The sequence below is a fragment of the Cavia porcellus genome, unplaced genomic scaffold, assembly GCF_034190915.1.
Source record: "Cavia porcellus strain 051 isolate PalLab524CR breed Dunkin Hartley unplaced genomic scaffold, mCavPor4.1 scaffold_32, whole genome shotgun sequence".
In the NCBI taxonomy this organism is placed as follows: Eukaryota; Metazoa; Chordata; class Mammalia; order Rodentia; family Caviidae; genus Cavia; species Cavia porcellus.
In genome coordinates this window covers 24034849-24047298 of record NW_026947515.1, presented here as the reverse complement: position 1 = coordinate 24047298, position 12450 = coordinate 24034849, and positions in this window count along the sequence as shown.

Below are 12450 nucleotides of genomic sequence, written 5' to 3'. Positions count from 1 at the left end.
TTTTAATTTGGTCTAGTAGTTCCCTACCATCCTCCATCCCAACTCATTCTTGTGTACACCAACAGATGGACCCTAGGTGTGCCAGGGCCTTTGCGTGGCCCCCTTGGCTCAAGCGATGTCTTCAGTACCTGGAACAGGCCTGGAACGCAGAGTACTTAAGAAAGTTCAAGGACTCATTCCTCGGGTGGGACAGGGTGTGGGAGTCCCCGCTGAGTGTGGCCTTAGCAGAGGGGACCCTGTGGAGTTGGCTCCAGCTCAGTAATGCATCAGGAAAGAGGTGGTGACTGGCTGGGGGAAAAGTCTGTCCAGAGATCAGCATCTAGTGGATGGACTAGATGCTGGGCTCCCTCCACAGTTTCACTCACTAGGGGTGCCTGATCTGAACCCGAGGCCTCCCCCAGCCCCCCAGACCCAGCTCCTAGCTCCTCCTGTCAGTCCAGGACCAGCCACCCAGCACTGCAGAAGCTGACCTGGGTCCTTGGAGGGTAAGCCACTGCCCTCTGCTCCCTCCCCGTCCTGCTTTTTCTTCTTTGCTGTATTTTCCCCTAGTTCCATATTGAAGTCTCTTTTTTAAAAAGGTCAGGCTGGATGTAGTGGTGCATATCTGTAATTCCAGCACTCGGGAGGCTGAGACAGTAGGATCTCCTCGAGTTCAAAGCCAACCTGGGCTACACAGTGAGTTCAAGATCAGCCTACCTAAGAGGTACTCTTCTCCCTTCGTGGCCCCTGCCTACATCAACAAACTAGGATTTTCATACACAATTTTTAGAATATATTCAATATTTTTTACATATTCAATAATACTATGTAATACTATGAGTTTATAAGAGGACTCCCACCACTTTGAACCCATATACAAGAAACCCCTCCTGAGCTGGGCTGGGCTGTGCTGGGCTGGGCTGGGCACACCGAGCAACCCGCAACCCGAGCAACCCAGCTCTCTCACGATGGTTCCAAGAAGCCCCTCCTAGGGTAGTGCTTGCCTAGCATGCTTTAGGCCCTGAATTCGATCTCCAGCTCTAAATTAATGAATAAATAAATGGCCTTTCTCCAGGTCCCAGATGCCATCCAGACATCTAGGCAGCACTGTAGAAGACAAAGTTTCAATTTCCAGAACCACAGAAAATTATGAAAACAACATAAGGCAAATGCAGAGTGCCAGCCAGAAGCAGAGGAGCCGGGAGGTCCTGTGGGGCAGGGCTGGCTGGTGGCCTCCCTGCAGAGAGCAGACTTGATATGGGCTTAACCCTGGGGAAGAAGGAAGGAAACAAGGTGTTCCTCATCCTCAAGGCAAGGGGCAGGAGTAGAGCTGGGGAGATTTGCAGCAAACATAAAGGAAGATGGGAGAGAAAGATAGGGACCAGGATTTGAAGGTTCCCCCAGATGGCAGCTGACTCTGAAAGCTTGGGGAGCCATAGCAGGTTTTGGAGCATGGGAGTGGCCCATGTATTGTGGTGTCCGAGAAGGCTTGTCGGGCACAACGGCAAACACTGGGATGAAAAGCCAAGTTCGACAAGTTTCCAAACAAAAAGAAAGACACTGGGCGTGCTGATGGCGGAGGCGGGGCCTGTGCCTGCATGATGGGAAAAATAAAATAATAAAGCTTGAATGGAGTGGTCACCAAAGAGATTAGACAAATGGCCATAAGGCACAGGGAAAGGTGCCCCTCCTGGAGGCCAGCTGGCTACCCCGAATGGCCAAGGCAGAACAGACAGGCAAACTCAGAGAGAGCAGAGTCTCTGCCCCATTGCTAATGAGCGTGTGGGGATTCAGGCCCTCTGGAAAACGGTTTAGCAATTTCCTGTAAGGTTAAACATATCCCTACCCGGGACCCCGCAACGCGGCTCTCCCTTATTTACTCACCAGGACTGGGAGCGCCTGTCCACGCGGTCTTGTGCCTGAAGGATCATAGTGGTGTGACTTTCATAGCCAGATGGGTCACAGCTAATGCATCCGTCCACGGAAGGGAGAGGCAGTGTGTACTATGCAAGGGGTGCAGGCAGCAAGGTGGACAAGCAGACAGTGCAACCCCCAGACGGGGTGCAGAGGACAAGAAGCCAGACACAGACGGGGCTCCCTGTAGGATTCTGGTTACAGGAAGCTCCTCCAGGATGCACAACACAAACACAGTGATAGAAATCAAAGCTGTGGCTCCCGGTTGGCTGGGTGGGGCACAGTAATTGCAAAGGAGCAGAAGGTGACTTCCGGGGAGATGGACACATTCTGTATCTTAATTATAAAAGTCTTCCATTAAAATGGGTGCGTTTTATTATATTTAATTATACCTTCTAAAGCTGATTAAAGCAAAAGCAACAAGGAAATTTTTCTTTTAAAATGAAAAGAGCTTTATTGAAGCTGAGTGAGTGGCTGACCACACTCGGTATACACCACAGAAAGAGATGCATACACAGGATTCATAGCAGGGCTTTGTTTTATTTTGTTTTAGGGGATTGAACTCAGGACCTTCACTAAGCTATATTCCCAGCATTTGTGTGTGTATATATGTATGCATACACACACACACACAAATTCTTGCTAAGTTGCTAAATTGCCTAGACTGGGTTCCAATTTGTGATCTTCCTGCTTCAGCATCCCAGACTCCTGGGATTCCCAGCCTGTGTCACCATGCCCAACTTAGCTATACTTTAAATAGGCAAAAACTAAGGACAACTCAAGGGTCCTCCAGCAGCAGCACAGATCAATAAAATGCGTGTTCTGGAATGTTCTACAGCCTCAACCTAATGTCGAATGAGATGGAACCTGACACAGAAAAGCACACACTGAGTGGTCCAATTTATATAAAGTTCAAAAACAGGCAAAACTGGGTTGCGAGTGAAGCTCAGCGTTGGACTGTTTGCCTAGGGAGGTCAGATCCCTGTCACCCCCTGCGTAAAGGCAGCCCATGGCTCAGGGGCGAGGGTGGCTGCTACAGGAGTAACCTCCAACTACAGCTGGCGGCTGGAAAGGGTTAGGGGCGAGAAGGTCCTGGGGCTCACAGATGTCCTGTTTCTTGATCTGAGTTTCAGTTACCCCTGAATGTATTCAGTTTGGAAAAAGCAATCGTGTTATACTGTTCTGTTGGTTTTCTTTCTTTCCTTCATTTTTTTTAGACAGGATCTCCTTGTATAAGCCATGAAATGCACCTACCTTCATGATACGCTGTTAACTGCATTTTCTTAGGCACATATTTTAATTACAATTTCATTTTTACATTTATTTATTTTATTTTGCAGTGCAGGAGGAGCAGGATAGGAACTGAGAAGTCAGAATGGAGTGACAGAGAGGGGCAGAAAAAAGGGTCACTTAGACCCTGGTGACATACTCTAGGCAATAATGAGCTATACCCCAGTCTACTTTTTATTTTTATTTTTATTTTTATTTTTTGGGCTGGGGTTCAAACTCATGACTTTGCACTTGCCAGGCACGGGTTTGTGCCACTCATTCCTTATCTCCAGCCCTGGGATGACAGACTTGGAATAGGGGACTCAGGCCCATGCCACCTAGGCCATCTGTCTGGCTTCTCATGACAGCTTTGGGGCCAGAAGAGCAGGCCAGGCTCCTTGACCTCTGCTCACAGTGGCTCATGGCAGAGACAGCCTGAGTCGGGGGCTGCCTTCACTCTCTACTCCCTCCCCTGGATCTGCCTGTCTCCCCACCCAGCCCTCACCTGTCTGCATAAGACTCAGCATATGTGAAAGGCATGGCTGGGCTTCGGAATCACGTACACTTACTGGCTGTGTGACTTTGGGTGAGTTACTCAACCTCTCTGAGCCTCTGTGTTTTCCTATAAACTAAAAAATAGATATTTAAAGGGGTGAAATGAATGCAGATAGAAATTGTATTATTTTATTCCTATACCCCAATAGTTTGCTATGCCCACCTTGCCTGAGTGACCACTCCAAAAGACTATGATTGCTAACACTGCTGATAAAGTCTTTAAGATCTCAGGGTGTGCTAGTCAGCGTGGCCTTTGAGGGCCTCAAACTTCCAACTTCATCTCCCCAACTACCGACTGCCCGCTGGCCTCAGATCCACAGACTGGGCCTGGCCTTTCTCAGCTCTTCAGCTCTAGGTATTTCTTTGCAGAGTGATTGCTTCTACTCCGGTCCCTCCTCCAAACTCCCTCCCTCCCTCCTAATGGGCTTTTGGTGAACTCAGCCATCGCTATAAATCTCTTCCAATGTTCTCATGTATTTCACTCATTCGACCTGCTTTATTGAGCACCTATTATTCTCAGCATTGTGGCTTTCCATGTTTTCCCCTCCTCTGACCTCATGCCTCCTACCAGCTAGTGTTAGGGATCAGTGGTCACATACTGCCTAGCCGTGAGCCCTCTCAATGCTCTGCTCAGCCACAGAGGTCAAGGTGTTCCCTGTACCCGACCGAGCTGTCTACCTGTATTAGTCAGTATAGGCAATATTAGCTCCTGTAACAAACATACCCATCATCTCAACAGATAGGCACAATACAGAGTCACTGCTTGTTCATGTCACAGTGCAATATGGGTCAGGTAGCCCTCCTCCAGTTGATGACAATGCCTTCAGGTCCCTTCTATCTTGTGTTGACTCCATCTCCAACACTGGCCGACATCCGCCACAATCACCATGGCAGTGGAAGGAACAGCAGGAGAAGGTAGTCTGAGCTCAGCACTGGTCACTTCTGTCTATACTCCAGTGGCCAGAGCCAAGGCAGACAACCCCAGCCAACCCACAGTCAGACCTGGACCAGACTTGGAGAGGTATCTCCCTACATGCCCGGGACAGAGCCATCAGCACTGTGCCCCACAGCCAGCCACACTGTGAATTCTGAGGGCAAGGAGCCCTCACACAACTGACGCGTATCTCACTGAGCCTCTTCCATAACCTGCAGCCCGCTCACCCATCAGACCAGCACGCTGCCTTGTACCTGGTCAGAGTGCAGTGTGGACCAGCTGGTGGGTGAGCAATGGAAAGCAAAGATTGTTTTAAAAAAACTAAATGGTGGGGAAGACATGGTCCAAACACAAGACCAGCGAGTCTTCCAAAACTCTACCTCAACTGGAAGGTGAGGACCTCCTCCAGCCACCAGGCCGGCTACCTTGGGACCCAGCCAGGCAATGGCAGTGGGCAGGGCAAGGTCACCTGAGCTGGGCTTTGCCCTGTGCCCACCCTCTGGAGTTCCCCATCCCTGGGGCAGCGGCCGTTCAGTCCTCCTGTGATTCAGATCTTTACGTGCTGGCTTCATGGGGTTAATTACTGTTGTGGCTGGGCTAAAACAGGGAGGAGCCCGCCCTGGCCGGGGGCTGCCAGGGGGTGCTCAGAGTTGATGGGCATGGAGCCCTGGAGGGCTAGTGCCAGGCTGGGGGAACACAGGGCGGGTTAGAAAGATGCCTCCTGCCAGCAAGTTCAGAGTGTCTATGCCCTACACATGGTTGGCTGGGTGGGTCTTGGACTCTTCTGTGTCCCTCATCTCTTTGTGCCACCACCTCCCCCCACCCCGAAAATCATCAAAGCCCCAGTGAGGCCCACTCCTGGAGGCCACCGGTGTTATTCATAGGGGTGGGGCTGCCTGAGCTGGGAGAGAAATGGCTCAGCCTGTGGCTCAAATCCTGGCCAGCTGAGGGTGCGCTGGCACTCTGAGCTCCCCAGGCTCCTGCAAGGACAAGGCCACTCCACGGCATCTCTGCGTGGACCTCACCTCTGAGGAGGCTCCAGCCAACCTTCTCAGACCTGCCCCTGTGCTGCAGGGAAGAAACCAGGTGAGTGGCGTCCAGGGAGACTGGAAGTAGGAACGAGACAAGAGCTGGCAGGGACTATGCCAGCCCTCCAAGGGCTGGGAGCCTCTATCCTGCTTTCACAAGAGGAAACAGAGTTTCCAGGCAACTGAGGTCCTTAAAATCCAGGACTGGACTCGCTGTAGGTGAGCTATTCCCCTGCATTGGGCAGCACCACTGCCCTGTGTGGGGCACAGACTAGACTGGTGGGGCTGGTGCCAGGGCCAGAGGAGGAGTGAGGGCCCCGTTTCTCGCACAGCATGGAGGCAAACCGAGAGCCGGGCTCTGGACTCAGACACACCGAGGTGCTGGTGTTTGCTGTGTGATCCTAGGGAAGATGTCTGACCTCAGAGCTCAGTGTTCTAGGAGGGTGGGCAGGAGTGAACGCAGCTGATGCTGCCCACGTCCCTGGTCCCTGGGGAGGGCAGGGACTGAACTGTGGCCCTCAGTGGACAGTGAGTGCCTGTGCTCAAAGGCGACGTCGTTCTGACCATTGCTGCTGCTTGTGATGTCACTCGTACTGTTTTTATGTTGACGCGATTTAAACTGACATTGAAAACATCCTCTCTTTATTCTCTCCTCTCTCTATTCTCTCCTCGCTCTATTCTCTCCTCTCTCTATTCTCTCCTCTCTCTATTCTCTCCTCATGGGCCTGTGTTTTCTCTCATGTATGTGTTTGTCATCTTTCTTTTCTTTTTTCTTTTTCAGAACCCAGGGTCTTGTCCTGAGCTACATCCCCAGACATTTATTTTTTCATTTCTAACTTTGAGACAGGGTCTTACAAAGTTGCTTAATGGCCTAGGCCAGCCTCAGATTTAAGATGCTTCTGCCTCAGTCTCCAAGAGGGCTGAAATTACAGGCCTGTGCTATGGTGCCCAGCTGTGTGTGTGTAGAGAGAGAGCGAGAGCGCTGGGGGCTCAGGGAGGGGTGACCGCTCCCAGCTGTGCTCTGTAGTATGGAACAGGCTGTGCAGAAGGCGTGGACTTTGAGGACAACCCAGCGTATCAGACCCCTCCCCACTGGCTCAGGGATACCGAGCCTTGCTGACGCCCATGAGCCCAACCCATCCCCAGGTCCCTAAGCTGGTCTCCCACCTGCCAGGTGTGGGGGTCGGAGCTAATACTTCACGTTGTCCTCACAACTTCCCTGCAGTGGAGGTTAGAGGATTGTCCCATCTGCAGGTGGGAATGTGAGCCTGGAGAGGAGCATGTGCCTTGGGAGTAGCGAGGCCGTGCTCTGAATCTGGACCCTGCAGCCCAGGGGCAGGGTCCACTCCATACCCTCAGTACCCTGGGTGCCCCACAAAGTAGATTCACCTCATCCCGTCTTCTTCTTCTGAAGCACTGGTCCTTCTCCTCCAGCCTACTACCACCCCCAGGGGTGGGGACCCCAACAAGCTGGTCACCCAGAGAGGGGTCAGGGGAAACTTTCCAGCACCCCCAGTTCAGGGTGGGGGCAAGACGACGGTGTAGAAGGTCCAGGAACTTCAATCTTGCAGTCTCAAGGAGACAGAGCCCTAAAAATAGATAATAAATAGGAGTCAGAGCCTAAAAATAGACTCCAGACAAAGCACAGGAGGCTTCTTGGGCGCACACACATTCACACTCACACTCATACACACACCCGCCCCATTCATAGGAAGTATGGAGGCAGCGGTAAAGCAGAGACAAATGAACAAAGCCACAGAGGAAGGCACACACGGGGCTCACAAACAAGCACCACGTCCCAGGAAAGGTCTGGACCACCACACCCACGGAGGGTGTCCTCACCCCTATCACGTGCACACACGCACACACACACACGCACACACACACACACACACACACACACACACACACACACAGGTCTTGTCCTGGGCTGGGGGCATAATGCACCTGCCTGTGGTGGGATCCTTATCTGAGAAGCAGCACAATGGGATTGCTCTCATGGCTTTGGGGGACCTGATATGGAGAAAGTACTGGATTCCTGCGGGAGAAGGCAGCTAGCAGAATATAGCAACAAGAAGGGGCAGACTGGACACCCTGGCCTGGGCACCTCCCAGCAGGTCATCCCACACACACATGGTCGCCACACCCGGATGGCACCCGGGAGGCTAAGAAGGAGGTTCACAAGTTTAGAGCCCAGTCCTGGCAATTTAGCAACATAGCAAGACCCTGTCTCAAAAAAAAAGTGTTTTTTAAAGGGCCAGGGATGTAGGTCAGTGCAAGGTCCCTCAGTGCAACCCCCAGTACTCGGGGAGGAAAAGGAGGCCAGAAGGAGTAGCGTAGACCTTGGGGTCCAGCTCTGTGGGGCTCTTGAGGCCCAGCACTGGCATGGCCTAGCCCTTTCTAGAGTGGGCAAGAATGGCTCTGAATGGACTTGCCAGAAGTTTCCACCCCTTCACCTCCAAACCCCTTGACGCATTGTCATTCAGCAGTGAAAACCAAGCAAGGGCTTACACAAAGGACCCAGGCCAGTCAGCACAGCTCTAGAACCATCGACCCCATTTGTGTGCTCACCTGCTGTGTGACTCCAGTGAGGCCCAGCATCTATCCCCAGCCCCAATATTCTCCTCCACTAAATGTGTACGAGCTGGGTGTGGTGGCACAGACCTGTAAGCCCAGCACTCAGGAGACTGAGGCAGGAGTATCATGAGTTCAAGGCCAGCCTGGCAACATAAAAATAAAACTCTGTCAAAAAAAAATAAAGAGAGGGAGAGAGACTGAGAGACAGAGAGAAGTGAAAAAAGAGACAGAAAGAAAGAACAAAAGAAAGGAAAAGAAAAAGGGTACAATGATACTTTGTCATTCCCTTGCCAGTATTAAATGAAGTTGTCACGAGAGCCAGTTGCAGCTAGAGGTGTGAGGAGCTGACGCATAGCAGGTGTTCAGTAAGTGCTCAGACAGTGAGGAGACTGCACCGAGGTGGGGACAGCCTGTCCACACTGGTGTTCTGGCTCTGCCACTTCTCAAGGCTGTGGGCTTGAAAACATTTCACACACATGGCTGTGCATCTGAAGATCAGGGTGGCAGAGAGGCAGACGCTCCAGAGAGTGCAGCCGGCTCCCCTCCCAGCAGCTCGTCGGACCCAAGCGCTGAGAGCTCCAGCTGTTTGCAGACACAGTTTCACTTCACACGCTGTTCTTCCACTCACGTCTGTGGGCAGTTTTCCCCGTGTAAAAATACAGAAACATGGCGAAAGCATCTGGGCCACAGTGAGTGTGGCAAACAGAAGCCAGACCCGGTGTGGCGACCTTCACATGCACACTTACTGTGTGCTGGGCAATCTCACAGTAACCCCGCAGAAAGGCAATGGGATGTCCATTCTGCAGAAGTCACATGTGACGTGACCAAGGTCATGACTACGTGCAGCTGATCTGGCACCTGGACCCAGGCTCCTATCATTTCCCGTGGAGCACGGATGTCACTTCTGGGCTTTTTGCACCAGGTTCCCCGCAGAATGCTGGGTTTCCAGGAGTGCCCCAGCAGGTGCCAAGCAAGGTGCAGGACTGAGGGAAGGAAGGAGGAAGGCCTTCAGGAGGGGCTGGGTTACAGGCTCCAGCTGAAGGTTGGGGCTAAGGATGGGCAAAACTAAGAAGCTTAAGCAAGCAGGAGACAGAGATGCAGAGAAAGGCACGGAGAGACCAAGGCCTCCACAGCGGAGCTGACATTTACAGCAGCAGAAGGGAAGAGCAAAAGACCAATGGCCTGGCCTCCCGGGGAGAAACGGGACAAAGAGAAGAGAGACAGAAAAGGGGACAGGTAGGCTCCCCAGACTGGACACAGTGCTTCTGCCGTGCACTCCCACCCCGCCCCGCCCACCAGCTGGAGACACAAGCTTCACTTCTCTCTACCAGCCCCCAGCACCCTTCCCTGGGATGCAGGCACACCAAGGTCAAGGGCTCAGACCGAAAACCTTTCACAACAAACGTGCAAGAGCGTGGGCGCCCAGACAGCACTGTGGCCAGGCAGGTGAATTTCAGCACAGGGGAAACCTCCTTTTGATGCCTGGCAGCTCTGGAACCTTCCAGGGCAGGTAGTATCATTGTTCTGAGTCTCTGTTTTCCCACCTGTAAAATGGGGACTTTAAGGAGACTGTCATACTTACTCTATAGATAGGGGTTGTGGTTTTATTGTGCAGGTTAAATGGCTATGGAGTACTTAATATAGCACCTGTCACCTTATAAACCCTCAACCCTCTAACAGTAAAAACTTGAAGGCCCAGCCCTGGGGACAGAGGTGACCTAAGTGACTCAGGTCAGGGAACCTAAATCTTCCATGACAAAACAGGACATAACCTCTCTGACAATACTCTGTATCAACAAAGCCAGCCTAGCACTTAGTCTCGCCTGCTCCCCCCGCCCCCTTGCAGGGGAAAACTTTTGATAAATTCCAGAATTCAGATAGTGGCATGGAGGGGGGAACCAGGGGGGTCATGTCCCTTCCAGAAAACATTCCCAGACCCTTTGGGCACCCAGGAATAGCTGTGACCTTCCCGAACCGCATGGGGATCCACCCTTGGCCTGACAACTGGCTGGGTTGACTGCGCCCCCTAGTAGTCTGGCAACGACGCCTCTTGTGCTGCCACCAGTTAGCAAATGTGGGGATTGCTTGAAGGAGAGGGGATTCATCCTCAGAGAACCTGAAGGGCAGGCTTGCCCTTGGGACTATCTAGCACTCACCTACTGGGTGGCTTTACCAGTCACAAGTGCAAGGACCTCCTCAGGGCCATTCTCAGACTAGCAATAACCATGATCATTAGTAACTGATGTGCACTAAATATCAGGTGTGTGCAGAGTGCTTTGTGAGCATTACCATCCCACCCTTCTAATAACCTATGGTTCACACTGTTATTACACTCACTGGTTTTATATATGAGAAAGCAGGCTCAGAGAGGTGAGTAACTCACTGAGGCCGCAGATGGAAGGGACAGGCCAGATTTGCCATCTAGACCTGCCCTGGGTTCTGCCACCCCCTCCCACCTGGACCTACTCCAGACAAGAGCACTCGCCGTGGGGTCAGCGGTGCTGTGCTGTCTGGGGCTTCGAACCAGAGCCTGGGGGACCCACATACAGCACCTGGAGACCTAGTTCCATCTACCCATGTAGATGCTACTCTGTGACCTTTGGCCAGCGCCTTCTCTCTGGGCTCCAGTTAGCTCATCTGTAAAAGGAGAGGGTTGGGTCTCATGCGATGGAGGCTTTTCCTGCCTGTGATTCATTCCACCACCAGCCACATCTCCGTCAAACTGGTAGACTCATTTCTGATGAATTAACTTTGCAGCAGTCTAACCAAAGTTCTCAACTTGGGGTCTCAGGACCTCTTGAGGCTCTGTGTCCATAAACTTACGGGAGTTATTGGTAAATTGTGCATAAGTGTGCGTGAGTGTGTGTGTGTACTCTGTGTCCTTTTCAGGACAAGCATGCATATTATTCCCTGATTCAAATCTCGAAGTGCTAAGAACTATTGATTTTTTTTTTTTTTTTTTTTTGGTAAACCTTTAGCACTTCTCTAAACTTGATGTAGATTTTTAGGGAAATGAGTCAAGAAAGGTGAGTGTAAAATCTTTCACTTGTGTGTCAAGTCCCCCAGGTACTCACACAAAGGTCCCTGACACCACTGCTTCCGGCTGACCTCTGTCTGGATGTGGAAGCTACACCTGCACTGTCTTGTTCTCTCGAGTCTTCCTTCCCCCACATCCTCCCCTGAACAGTCTTGGCTAGGACAGGCAGGCCTTTCAGAAGGTAGGTGCAAGTGACTGGGATGGCCAGCAGGGGCTGCAGGCCCATGGACATGGGTAGGTAAATCGTGATTTGGCTCCCTTGGTGGCCTGGGTGTAAGGGATGGGCAACAGCAGTCTGGGAGCCTGTGTTCAGGTCGGACTATTCCCCTCTGTGGGCCTCAGTGTTTCCCTCTGTAAAGTACAGGGAGGTGACAACGAACCCCTGGACAGTTGCTAGGCAACCTTCCAGCACTGACACTCCATAGGGGTGTCAGTGGAAGGGGACTGTCTTGGGCTCCCCTTGGTAGAAGGCTCCTTAGGGAATGGATGCCTCCAGACTTAACTGAGAAGGCACAGGTCACCATCTACCCACTTACAGGGAAACAGACCCCTGGGAGAAAGAGAGGCTCTACGTCAGGCATCCTGTCAGAGATAGTGGCATACACCTACCAAGCCAGCACTCTGAGAGGTGAGGCAAGACGATCACTAGTTCCACCCCAGAGAGGGCCTTCCTGAACTGCATGAGGATCCACCCTTGGCCAGCAATCCATTCCCTGACAACTGGCTGGGTTGACTGCGCCCCCTAATGGTCTGACCCCAGACAGGGCAACTTAGCAAAAGACAGGAAAAAAAAAAAAAAGGATCGGGGATGCTGATCAGTGCAAAGGCCCTAAGTTCACAGTGCCTCAAAAATAATTTTAAAAGTTAGGCACCCCAGAGATACACAGGGTAGGGAGGGAAATAAAGAGGGGCTTCCCAGGAGTGACAGGGCCTAGAGCCTGGGTGAACAGGCAGCAGCCTCCTGGGTAAGAGCTCCTGTCCATCTCTAGAAAAACCCAGGCTATTCTAGTGGAAACAGATGGCACCATCTTGCCCTCAGCCACAGCAGGTCCTGGAGCCACACCTGAAGCCTGGACCATGTTCCTTGCTCAGCAGCTGGGGAGTGTCCTGGCCCAATTCTTCACCTTCTCTGTCCAGCAGTTCCTTGTTCTAGGCCT